At 41.7% G+C, this 12706-nt stretch overlaps 1 protein-coding gene and 1 non-coding gene across 4 annotated transcripts in view; both read left to right on the forward strand.

Moving 5' to 3' along the window:
• The window catches only part of SMYD3 (SET and MYND domain containing 3), a 753414-nt gene that overhangs the window by 306373 nt on the left and 434335 nt on the right, over positions 1-12706 (forward strand). The window lies entirely within an intron of this gene.
• LOC115932179 (U6 spliceosomal RNA) lies at positions 9255-9359 on the forward strand. Its single transcript, XR_004068501.1, has one exon. It is a non-coding gene; the product is annotated as a U6 spliceosomal RNA (small nuclear RNA).

Here is a 12706-nt window from a genome sequence, read left to right on the forward strand (position 1 = left end):
TCTTTGCTTCTAGGCCCTATGAAAGTTTTAACTTTTAAAATTTTTTAAGCTGCTTGAGCTGCTATACTAAGCAACTATTTCTGTTAAGTGTTGGTGGCCAAAAGTGTTAAATAAATAGTTTAAAATTTGTTTTTCTTTTGGGAAAGAATGTCGTATTGTAGTTACAGTTGAGAATTGCCAAAAATAAAATTTAAAAAGAACAATACTTAGAAGAACATTTCTAAAAACATTTCTTAGAATTGTATAATTGTCTCAGTCAACTTGCTTTTATTATTTTTCAAGATAATTTTTAATGATTTTATACAAAGCAGTGATTCCCTGGGTAATGATTGTGAAGATTTTGCCTTTTGTGCTTCTCTTTTACAGTGGATTTTTCATTTATTTAACTTGGATTAGAATTAGAAATGCAAATGCGTCAGCAATTGAATTTACCCCTTGGAATCTTGCTTTTTGCTGGACATTTACTATCTGAATTACACAAAGGAAAAAAGACAACGAGCAGTGTCTGTGCCCAGGAGTTATTGTCTAGTAGTTAATAACAAGCACTGTACAAGCATTGATCAGTCAAAACAGGAAATTTAGAAACAACCAGGAGACCATATCAGATGTATTCTGGGCAAATATCACCTCTGCCCAGGCCTAAAGAACTGCCAAAAATCTTTAAAATATTGGCTTATAAATAATGTGAAGTAGAAAAAAAATTTAAACATGACATGATATTTCTGCAAAGGGAGGTTTTTTTTTAAATAAAGAAGTGACAGTAAAATTGATTTTCACTAGCTTTAAAGACAGTATCATCCTCTGTATCGTAAGATATTACTCTGAGAAACACCCCTTCATTCTTTCAGGTGAAAGGCAGCCTATTATCACAGGCAGCCAACTACTGCAACAGCTGGTATTGACAAAGGCTCTGACCCCTTTTGGTTAAAAATGAAGCAAAAATCCGAGTGTTCATAGGGCTTCCTAACCTCCTGTTGAGCTATATGTAAGAACTCTTCACCCATTATAATAATCCAGGTATGCGATGTTGTATTACAGTGACCTGCAGGGTCATGACTTAGTGAGAGGCATTCTTTGTCAACACAGGGAAAGTTAACACAGAAGGTAAAATTTAGAAGAAAGGTGAATGGTTATAATATTCTTTCAGTGTGTGTGTGTGTGTGCGCGTGCACGCACATTTGTGTGTATGTATTTGTATATTCCTTCAGCAACATGTCATATGGTCTAGGAATTCCTGGGCGATTTCTGGTTTTGGAGAATAGGATGTGAATGTACCTCTGAAACTGACAGAATGATGTATTACCTTGTAGGTCACTGGGGTAGAGTCCAGATGTGCTTAAGCATTTATGAAAAGTTACCTATTGTCACAGAGGCCCCATACCACGTGAGTCCTATGAGACTTTAAAGGAAATCTAACCAAAATTGAACTCTATTTCAGGTATAGCTTTTCCTGTGGTTTGATAATGACATTATACCTATTAAAATATTTTTTTGCCCTCATTATTAAAACCATTAGTTTATTTAGTGACTTCACAGTCACAAGTTTTTTATATTTCCTGGGCAAGAAAAACCTCAGTAGCATAAACTTAGTTTTGTCACTGCCGCAGGGATCCCACTTCATATGGGCCAATAAATTTCCAGGAAACTATAAGTATTATGTCATATGTGCAAAAATGTGATGTCTTTTTTGATCCAAACCTTTGCCAGACATTCAAGAGAGGTTAGGATGTAGTAAGTATTTGTAAAAGACTGGAGCTCTCAGTAGGCCAAGTATAGCGTAGAAACTGGCAGTGGTGAAAACCTGGCTGCAGGTACAAGAGAACACACGTATATGGATTGCAGTTACAGCTTTAGTGTGAGCGAATTAATCTTCATTGTACGAGGGACCCAATGTAATTCTTCAGACGTTTTTGTGGAAAATCTTCATGAAGGAGACTTAGATCATTGTTGTGCCATAGAATTTCTCTGATAATGGAAATGTTCTTTGTTGTGCAATATGGCAGTCAGTAGCCGTTTTCATGTATCAAACACTTGAAATGCGTTGAATGTGACCGAGGAATTGAATTTCAAATTTAATTTTAATGATGTTTTAAATTTAAATAGCTACATGTGGTTAGTGACTACCTTTTGGATAGCACAGCTCTAGATGGCTAGGTTTGGCATGTCTACTCGTGAGATAATGTCTGTGAAAAACTGGCATGCAGCCGGGCGCAGTGGCTGACGCCTGTAATCCCAGCATTTTGGGAGGCCTAAGCAGGTGGAACACGAGGTCGGGAGTTCAAGACCAGCCTGGCCAATATAGTGAAACCCCGTCTCTACTAAAAATACAAAAATTAGCCGGGCATGATGGCGCATGCCCATAGTCCCAGCTACTCGGGAGGCTGAGGCAGGAGAACCGCTTGAACCCAGGAGGTGGGAGGTTGTGGTGAGCTGAGATCGCACTACTGCACTCCAGCCTGGGTGACTGGGCGAGCCTCCATCTCAAAAAAAAAAAAAAAAAAAAACCCACAAAAACTGTAGTATATGAAGTGTTCAAAAAAATGTTTACTTTTCCCTTTAGGAAGTGTGTAGACCCCCTTGATACTTTTTTAAAACAACAACCCAGAGGTTAATAAATCTTTTGTTTTAACTTTCCCAGTATAGTGCCATTGCTCATGTACCTCTTAAATTTCATGATGGAATGAGGAACCTTTAGAGCTGCAGTTATAGAGAAGCACATAAAAACTGCATACCTCTCTTAATTGTGCACCACCCCCAAATGAAAGAGAACATAATGACCAATTTGTATCCATTTTGTTCCCCAGCACTGGCTTGCGTGAACATGATTTAGAATGTTTTGCTGCTTTTGCCATTTTGGTGTACGTTTGAATAAAAGGGAAAGCTTGAAAGGGGACACAAAGGCAAGAAAGAAAAGAAGGCCTAGAATTAAAGAGGGAGAAAAAGAAGTGTGAGTACCTGGAGAGCTGCGAGGACCGTAGTAGCCGTCTGCGGCTCGGAAGAACTGATTGTAGATCTACAGGAAGTGTGCTGTTGTGCTGCTGGTGGAGGCCGTCTCTGAGGAAGTAGGAGAAGACCACTAGGGCTGTGTCTAAGGTAACCGTAAGGCCTCTCCATCCTTTCTGCTGATTATGACTAGCGGCTAATTTGGATCTGATTTATACTGTGGGGAAGAAGCTTGGAGAGAAACGTGGGGTGCCAGTGTGATGGTGGTGGGTGAGTGAATGGCGGCTTGCTGCCTCTGTACATCAGGCCACAAGGCCACTGCTGGGGCTGCCTCTTTTGTCGTAGGGACTTAGTCTAGAGTTTTATTGAAGGGTACATAAAAGATCATACAAATAAACATATTCTGAAGAATATATTCCTCAGTACAGTCTAATTTAAATCTCCAGATAGTTGGTAATTTTGCTTTTTATGGACAAGTGTTTTCATTGAACTATTTCTATTTCTATGTGATCTTGTTGTATTTTAAATGTTAATTTATTCTTCCAATCTCTTCTTCCTTACTTTCACCCCAGAATTTTTTCAGATCTGTATGTTTCTACCAGTGTGGCTCTCAGGTTGTCTCTAATTTGTCAGAGGCTGTAGTACCGTATTTTCTTAACTGGTAGTAAACAAGATGTGACGATAAATGGGACCTAAGGGTACTTCTAATGCGGAATACTTTTGTCTTCACGTGTTTTATTGGGTTTAACTAGAATGTAGAATGAAAAACCATATGACTTCTCTGTTTTCTTAGCATATTTTGTTCTTAATTTGGCTGTACTTATTAGAACTCCTCCAAGATTTCCTATAATCATTACATTAAAAGCCTTCATTATCAATTGAAATGCATCTTTTGTAACTACATTTCTTTTTTTTTTTTTGACTTTACCTTTTACCTTTTTAAAAGCAATGAATGCATTACTCTTGCCAAGAAAATGTAAAGATCCCAGGAGGACTTACTGTTCTCCTTTTTCCCTAGAGAGAGCTAATCTCAAGTTCACTCTTTTTTTATTAATAATTGGATTGAGATACATTTAGTCTCATATTTACTCTTTAAAGAATATGTAATCATTACAATCATTACTACTTTTATTTCTTTTCCCTTAACCCTTTTAAAGTTACAAGGAAATAATACTGCATTTTAACATTGATAGGTACCGTAATTTTGGATTTTATTTTATTGTAGCATTTACATTAACTGCGAATCTTGGCTTTAAAAAAGCCACACATAGGTTAGGCACAGTGGCTCACGCCTGTAATTCCAGCACTTTGGGAGGCTGAGGTAGGAGGATCGCTTCGGCCCAGGAGTTCAACACCAGCCTGGGCAACATAGCAAGACTTCATCACTACAAAAGAAAAATTAAAACGGAGGCAGGTTATTTTGGAGCTTTAAGATTTAATGACTGCCCTGCTGGGTTCCGAAGTTGCATGAGTTCTGTAGCCCCTTTCTGTTTGCCAATTTCTTCAATTAAACCTCTTTTCTTATAAATTAAAAAAGTAAATAAGTAAATAAAAAATAGCTGAGCATGATGGCACATGCCTGTGGTTCCAGCTGCTTGGGAGGCTGAGGAAGGAGGATCGCTTGAGCTCAGGAATTCAAGGCTACAGTGAGCTATAATAATACCACTGCACTCCAGCCTGGGTGACAGAGTGACACCTTGTTTCAACAACAGCAACAAAAACAACAACAAAAGCCACACATAGCCTCTTTTGTATCCAACTTTTAAGTGAAAGTTCTTAAAATCTTCAATGTATGATTCTTAATTTTTTCCGTAATAACAACACTCCAGTGTTTTCAGATGTTTCAGATTGTATCTGTTTTTGTGCAGTGGTTCTCAAACTTCAAGGTGCATCAGAATAACCGATTGCTGAAGTTTCTCATTTATTAGGACTGGGTGGGACTCAACTGCATTTGAACAAGTTCCTGGCTTACTGATGCTGTTGGTCCGTGGCCATACTTCAGGAATGACTGTGTTATCATATTTGATTCTTCAAGAATCCAGTGAGATCTTGGGCAGATACAGATAGGGAAAATGAGGCTTGAAGACATTTGTGATTTTTTTCCAGCGACACATCATGAATTAATGGTTTAACAGATACCAAAACCCATGAAGACCTTTCTGGTTTTCTCCTGCTCGTGGCAAGAGTTCAGTTCCCAAAAGACATCTCTCTGATTTCAAATATGTTTGATCTTTTTGACTTATTCTTTTAAGAGCTATTCATGTGTTTGGATACACACCCCTAATATTCACATTTATTTATAATACATGCTTAACATTTTCTTGTCTTTCAGTTACATGACTAATTTTTGTGCCTAGAGATGTTCTAAAAATGCAGTGTCTTTCTGAAGAAACAAAACCTTACATAACTTGTCAAGGCCACCCAAGGTTAATCATGAGGAAAAATGTTGAGTTTTTTTACCCACCAGCCTAGTCTTCTGGCATTTTTTCACTCTAGCTTGCGGTGATGGTTCTAGGCAGGACCATTATTTGTGGGTCCACCAAACAAGGAATGATCCAAAACAAAGAATCTCAAAACCACATCACTAGACCCTAGCAGAAGGGCGCTGTACTGATTTCAAGGATACTTTTATATTTTGCTGCTTCCATGGAGAACTGATAGTTGGTCTTTAATTGGTACCAAAACATTGAAACTCCTGCGTGTAAGACAGTGACATACAGAATGCACCGTGAGGTGCGTTTTCTCCGTCTTCCCCTCAGTTTCTCTCTGAACTACCTTAGGGTATTCAGTATGTGGAGCATGTGGACTAGTGTCTTGAACCCGGTGTCAGCCATCCATCAGGATTTACCTGTTGAATATTGCATGGTAAGCTTTGCTAGTATAGTGAGGAAGTGCTGTATGCTTTTCTGATACTGGCTTTTCTAGTTCCTACCTCTCATTTTCTCTTGCTTTCCTTCTTCTGTTCAACTTTGATGTTGGGGCCCCTGAAATACCTTAATCCAAAATAGAAGTAGGGAGGGAAAAAATGATAGCTGGAGAACAAGGTGAAAATCTTGACCTCGACTATCTTCTATTATTTAGTATAGTGTTGGCTTTTTGTGTGTGAGTTGGGGAGGGGGACAAAGAAAATCATGATTTTTAAAAAATTTAGTCTAATTGAGTAGTAATTTAAATCAGTGTGCTTCAGCAACTCTCCTACTTCCCATACTTCCTTTTTTTTGAGACAGAGTCTTACTCTGTCACCTAGGTTGGAGTGCAATGGCACGATCTTGGCCCACTGCAACCTCTGCCTCCTGGGTTCAAGCGATTCTCCTGCCTCAGCCTCCCGAGTAGCTGGGAGTACAGGTGCCTGCCACCACGCCTGGCTAATTTTTGTATTCTTTTTTTTTTTTATTTTTTATTTTTTATTGATCATTCTCGGGTGTTTCTTGCAGAGGGGGACTTGGCAGGGTCACAGGACAACAGTGGAGGGAAGGTCAGCAGATAAACAAGTGAACAAAGTTCTCTGGTTTTCCTGGGCAGAGGACCCTGCGGCCTTCCGCAGTGTTTGTGTCCCTGGGTACTTGAGATTAGGGAGTGGTGATGGCTCTTAACGAGCATGCTGCCTTCAAGCATCTGTTTAACAAAGCACATCTTGCACCGCCCTTAATCCATTCAACCCTGAGTGGATACAGCACATGTTTCAGAGAGCACAGGGTTGGGGGTAAGGTCACAGATCAACAGGATCCCAAGGCAGAAGAATTTTTCTTAGTACAGAACAAAATGAAAAGTCTCCCATGTCTACCTCTCTACACAGACACGGCAACCATCCGATTTCTCAATCTTTTCCCCACCTTTCCCCCCTTTCCATTCCACAAAACCGCCATTGTCATCATGGCCCGTTCTCAATGAGCTGTTGGGTACACCTCCCAGACGGGGTGGTGGCCGGGCAGAGGCGCCCCTCACCTCCCGGACGGGGCGGCTGGCCAGGCGGGGGGCTAACCCCCCCACCTCCCTCCCGGACGGGGCGGCTGGCCGGGCAGGGGGCTGACCCCCCCCACCTCCCTCCCGGACGGAGCGGCTGGCCGGGCAGAGGGGCTCCTCACTTCCCAGTAGGGGCGGCCGGGCAGAGGCGCCCCTCACCTCCCGGACAGGGCGGCTGGCCGGGCGGGGGGGTGACCCCCCCACCTCCCTCCCGGACGAGGTGGCTGCTGGGCGGAGACGCTCCTCACTTCCCAGACGGGGGTGGCTGCTGGGCGGAGGGGCTCCTCACTTCTCAGACGGGGCGGCTGCCAGGCAGAGGGTCTCCTCACTTCTCAGACGGGGCGGCCGGGCAGAGACGCTCCTCACATCCCGGACGGGGCGGCAGGGCAGAGGTGCTCCCCTCATCTCAGACGATGGGCGGCCGGGCAGAGACGTTCCTCACTTCCCAGATGTGATGGCGGCCGGGAAGAGGCGCTCCTCACTTCCTAGATGGGATGGTGGCCGGGCAGAGACGCTCCTCACTTTCCAGACTGGGCAGCCAGGCAGAGGGGCTCCTCACATCCCAGACGATGGGCGGCCAGGCGGAGACGCTCGGGCAGAGGCTGCAATCTCGGCACTTTGGGGGGCCAAGGCAGGCGGCTGGGAGGTGGTTGTAGCGAGCCGAGATCACGCCACTGCACTCCAGCATGGGCGCCATTGAGCACCGAGTTAAGGAGACTCCGTCTGCAATCCTGGCACCTCGGGAGGCCGAGGCTGGTGGATCATTCGCGGTTAGGAGCTGGAGACCAGCCCGGCCGACACAGCGAAACCCCGTCTCCACCAAAAAAATACGAAAACCAGTCAGGCATGGCGGCGCGCACCTGCAATCGCAGGCACTCGGCAGGCTGAGGCAGGAGAATCAGGCAGGGAGGTTGCAGTGAGCTGAGATGGCAGCAGTACCGTCCAGCTTCGGCTCGGCATCAGAGGGAGACCGTGGAAAGAGAGGGAGAGGGAGACCGTGGGGAGAGGGAGAGGGAGAGGGAGAGGGCTAATTTTTGTATTCTTAGTAGAGACGGGGTTTCACCATATTGGCCAGACTGGTCTCGAACTCCTGACCTTGTGATCCACCCTCCTTGGCCTCCCAGAGTGTTGGGATTACAGGCGTGAGCCACCGCGCCTGGCCTCCCATGCTTTCTAATGCTGAAATAAAACTCTAAGTATACGCTACAGTCTGTGTGTGGTGCTTTATACGAACCATTTTACTTAATCCTTTGTTAAGCAGTATTATTTTGAGGAAACAGATTGAGAGCGATTATGTAACATGGCCAAGGTCTGACACTTAGTAAGTGATAAACTTGGGTCTTAAATACTAGTCTTTTGGACTTGGGCATTTAAGGACGACTAGCCTGTATTACCTTTCCTTTGAGATCCTTCCTCAGATAGGAGGTGAATTTAATAATCTGGATTTCTTGAAATAAATTAGACTCCACAAAAACAAATCCTGCCTTTAAAACTGATCTCCATATTTCCCCTTGTTTGTTGCGGTGCCAGTTCCTTTAAACATTTGCTTGAAAAGAGAAATGTACATGTTGCTTTTAGAGACACGTGTCTCCTGAGCACATGCGAATGACAGTATTTTGCCGTTGCTGTGCCTGGGAGTTTTTATTTTAGTTATTTGGGCTTTAAAAGCAGCATATGATGGAGTTTCAATTTGTCTTAAAACCACGGACTGCTACCATGATATGTACATAAATAAACCGTAGGGTGTCTCTTTCTTTATTTTGTCCATAGAGATGTCTGACAGCTTTCAGAAAAAAGGCAGCCACCCTAAGTGACTAATATCACCCATTTGTAGGGAAATAGTTGAGAATTTCTCCCAGAGTATATCCATTAAAAATCACTTCTTTAGCCTCTCCTGTGTCTTTAAAACCTTTTCATCTTTCCTATTTTGTCTTATATGTCCCTTCTTGTTATAGGAGTATGTATTTTAATAACAAATTTAATACAGTATTCAGTCTTAGAACCAGTTAATGTTAGCTGTATAGCAAAAACAAACATATATTCATCCAGTCAGTCATGCTCCAATATGGAATAACTGTTACCGACACTTGCGTTGTTCCCTTGCTTCCTGAGTAGCTTTGAGAAATATCATTCCTGTGAGTCTCAGCTTCCTTATGTCTAAAAAGCTGATGATAGCATCTCTTTAGATATTTGTAAGAGTTGGATGAAATAGTGTGCATTGTAGAAGAAAGCGCCTCTGTGTAGTGGGGTGGGAGGGAGGACATGGCAACAAGGTACCTTTCTCTTTAAGAAGTTAGAAGTTTGCCTTCTGGAAAACAGTTATAAAATCAAAACCCAATGGCTAGTTCGTGCTTCAGCAGCACATATACTAAAAAATTAGTATGAGACAGAGAAGATTAGTATGGCTCCTGTACAAGGGTGACATGCAAATTTGTGAAACATTTCATATTTTTAACATAAATAAACACAATGGCTAATGAAACATAAACACCTTTTTTTTTTTTTTTTTTGAGACAGGGTCTTGCTCTGTCACGCAGGCTGGAGTGCAGTGGTGCGATCTTGGCTCATTGCAGCTTTTGCCCTGCAGGCTCCAGTGATCCTCCTCACTAGCCTCCTGAGTAGCTGGGACCACAAATGTGCACCACCATGCCTGCCTCTTTTTTGTGTTTTTAGTAGCGATAGGGTCTCACCATGTAGCCCAGACTGGTCTCAAACTCCTGAGTTCAAGCAATCCACCCACCTTGGCCTCCCAAAGTGTTGGGATTACAGGCGTGAGCCACCATGCCTGGCCCCAGACCTCTTAAGGAAACATATGGGCAGGCCTATAATCGAGTTCTTAACATAGATATTAAAAAAAAATGTCAACCACAAATGTTAGTAACTTGTGCCACTTTTAAAAAGCAAACTTGTTCAGAGTTTCTGTTTGGGATGACAAAAATCTTTTGGAAATAGTGGTTATGGTTACACAACATTTTGAATTTAATGCCATTGAAGTGTACACTTAAAATGGTTAAAGTGAAAATTTTATCTTATATAAAAATATTTTTTAAAAAGTCAGTGAAGTGAATATTTGCAGGGCTCCATTAGGCATTGTCTAGGCCAGAGAAAGCTAGAACTGGGGCCATACTGCACAGCTCCTGGGGCAAGGAGATCCTCTTTTCAGAGTCCAATCTGGACTCTGATCGCTCTTGTTGGCTGCTGTATTTCTAGCTCTAGGCCAGGACGTGCTGGATGAATGAACAGTCTGTTTGCTTCGTGGTTTATGCAACTCATTGCTCTTGCTGTAGTGCCAGACACGACAACATTCTGATTATAGTTTGACTTCCTATGCAGGGAGAAAACATGAAGGTCAGAGGCTGAGTGTCCAGTCCTTTCACCCATTAGTTTTTTTATTGTAAATTAATAAATCGATATTTATTATACATTCTCAAAAATCCCAAAACAAGTTCGAGCTTTACAACTTGACACCAGGAGGTCTACTAGATACTTTTTATCAAGACGGCCCTCAGTGCATGTGAGGAATGTGAGCCACCAAGACTATTGATACGACAATGAAGAGAGCTGTTCTTAGGGGGACTTCTTGTAATATTTCCGTCAACAAGTGCTCACATGAAACTAATGCTTCAAAATGGGTTTCTTGTACTTTGCATTGTCATTATCTCCAAGGAATGGGTTCCATTATTGTGGGGTTGTTTGCTTGTTTGTTTAATTCATAGTTTTCTATTCAAACAATGACTTGTTAATCATGTTTGTTTCAAAAAAGATGAATAAAAATTTACTGGTCTCTTTAGGGCTGGAGTCTTGCTTAGAAATGAACGGAATCAAGAAATATTTTAATTAAGAAATTTAAAAGTTTCAAAGCTTGTAGTTTTAAGATGTGCTTGTTTTTTCACAGTGGAGCTATTGAAAAATCCCTCAGCAACTTGCTTTACCGCTGTGTTTTCTGAATGTTTTCTGCAATGATCCTCTTGAGCATTTTAAAAGAAAAAAAATTGTGCCAAATTAGTTTTAAAAATTATTCCTTGCTTTCTGTTGTCTTCATGTCTATGTCTTGTGTTTCTTTGCCTGAACACAGTACATAAGAACCTTATTGTTTTCTCAGAGTGCTTTTGGGTCCTTATTTGATATCTTTTCCACTCTTCATTCCCATTTGTTTCTCCTTTCTTTTCTTTTCTTTTCTTTTTTTTTTTTTTTTTTTGAGACAGAGTCTCCCTGTGTTGCCCAGGCTGGAGTGCAGTGGCACGATCTCTGCTCAATGCAGGCTCTGCCTCCCGGGTTCACGCCATTCTCCTGCCTCAGCCTCCCGAGTAGCTGGGAATATAGGCGTGCGCCACCGCACCGAAGTGCTGGGATTACAGGCGTGAGCCACCTTGTTTCTCCTTTCTTAAACGCAGATCTTTTGACTGGAGCTGTGGAACTGGGGTCAGAGTTGAGCTCCATCAGCATATCACCTCGTTATCTAGCACATCACACCTACTTTGTATGTTTGTGTAGCAGACCATTTCTTCTTTTGTGTTTCCTCATTTTACATTTCATCTCTTCAGTCACAACGAAAAGTTGTTCCGTGAGACCTCTTGCATAATGACTCTAAGGGGCTTTAGAGACATTCTCCTTTGAGGTAACTGTGCCTGTGATGTGGGGAGAGTGTGAGACTGGGAAGCAGAAGACCGGAATGTGATACAGCCTTTCCCACGACTTGGCTGAGGAACTGCTGTTGTGAACCTTTTGCCCTGGTGGGATTATTGTAAGTATTCAGAGTGATCATTTTGAGAGGAGAAGTGCTGTCAACATTGACAGTGCCAGACTCTCATAGGTCGAGTTTTCATGGTCTCTTAGTTTTGGGGCTGATATGAAATGAACTTGGGTCTTTTTCTGAGGCCTTTCAGAAAGTTAGCAATTAAACAAGAATTCTAAATTCTGTTTTTTAAATTCACCCACTGTGCTGTTCTCTGGTTTCAGAGTACTTGTGCATGGTAAGGGACTGTGAGGAAAGACTTTGAAATGATTAAAAAAAAAAAAAAGCATGTTTTGTCTACTCAACCATCAGGTCAGCTCTGCCTTTCACTGTCTTTGAGCTGTACTAGAATTGTGTGTGCCGCAGAAAATAGACAGTAAAGCGCCTGGTTCTTGTCCATAAAATGCAGTTGTGTTTGGAGAATGCAATAGATTATTTTCCTATGCATATTGACCAGTTTTGCACATTTTACATTTTGCTGGCATTTCTGATGCTTATGTATTTGTGTCTTCTTTGAATTCTTTTAAAAATCAGACTTAGCATCTTATTCGTTCTCTAGTGAGTTAAATCTTTTATATGTGTTTTATTAATTTTGAGAATCATTATTTTACTTTACAGAAAATTATTTCTTAATACAGTAAAAAAACACAATTCTGGGAATTAAGGGAACTATTTATGTTACTTTGAGCAAGGTACTGAGCTCTGGTTTTCCTCATTTAAAAAAAATGGTGAGATTTGACTGAGACAAACCTCTAGTCTGTGATTCTATGATTTTATGATTCTATTATTCTACAATTTAATATTCTGTAAGCCCAAGGTCCACTGTCCTAAGTTTGTTAATATTTAGGTGAATTGGCATAGAATCAAGGAACTAAAGTATTTTATGTATGTAAAAATTGCGTAAGTTCTTTTTGGTATTTTTAGCATACATGTGCACATAAATCACCATTGTACAAGATACTTTGGTGTTTGTAATTCTTAAAAAGGAATTACTGGCCAGGCACGGTGGCTCATGCCTGTAATCCCAGCACTTTGGGAGGCCGAGGCGGGCGATCACGAAATCAG

The sequence above is a fragment of the Gorilla gorilla genome, chromosome 1, assembly GCF_029281585.2.
Source record: "Gorilla gorilla gorilla isolate KB3781 chromosome 1, NHGRI_mGorGor1-v2.1_pri, whole genome shotgun sequence".
In the NCBI taxonomy this organism is placed as follows: Eukaryota; Metazoa; Chordata; class Mammalia; order Primates; family Hominidae; genus Gorilla; species Gorilla gorilla.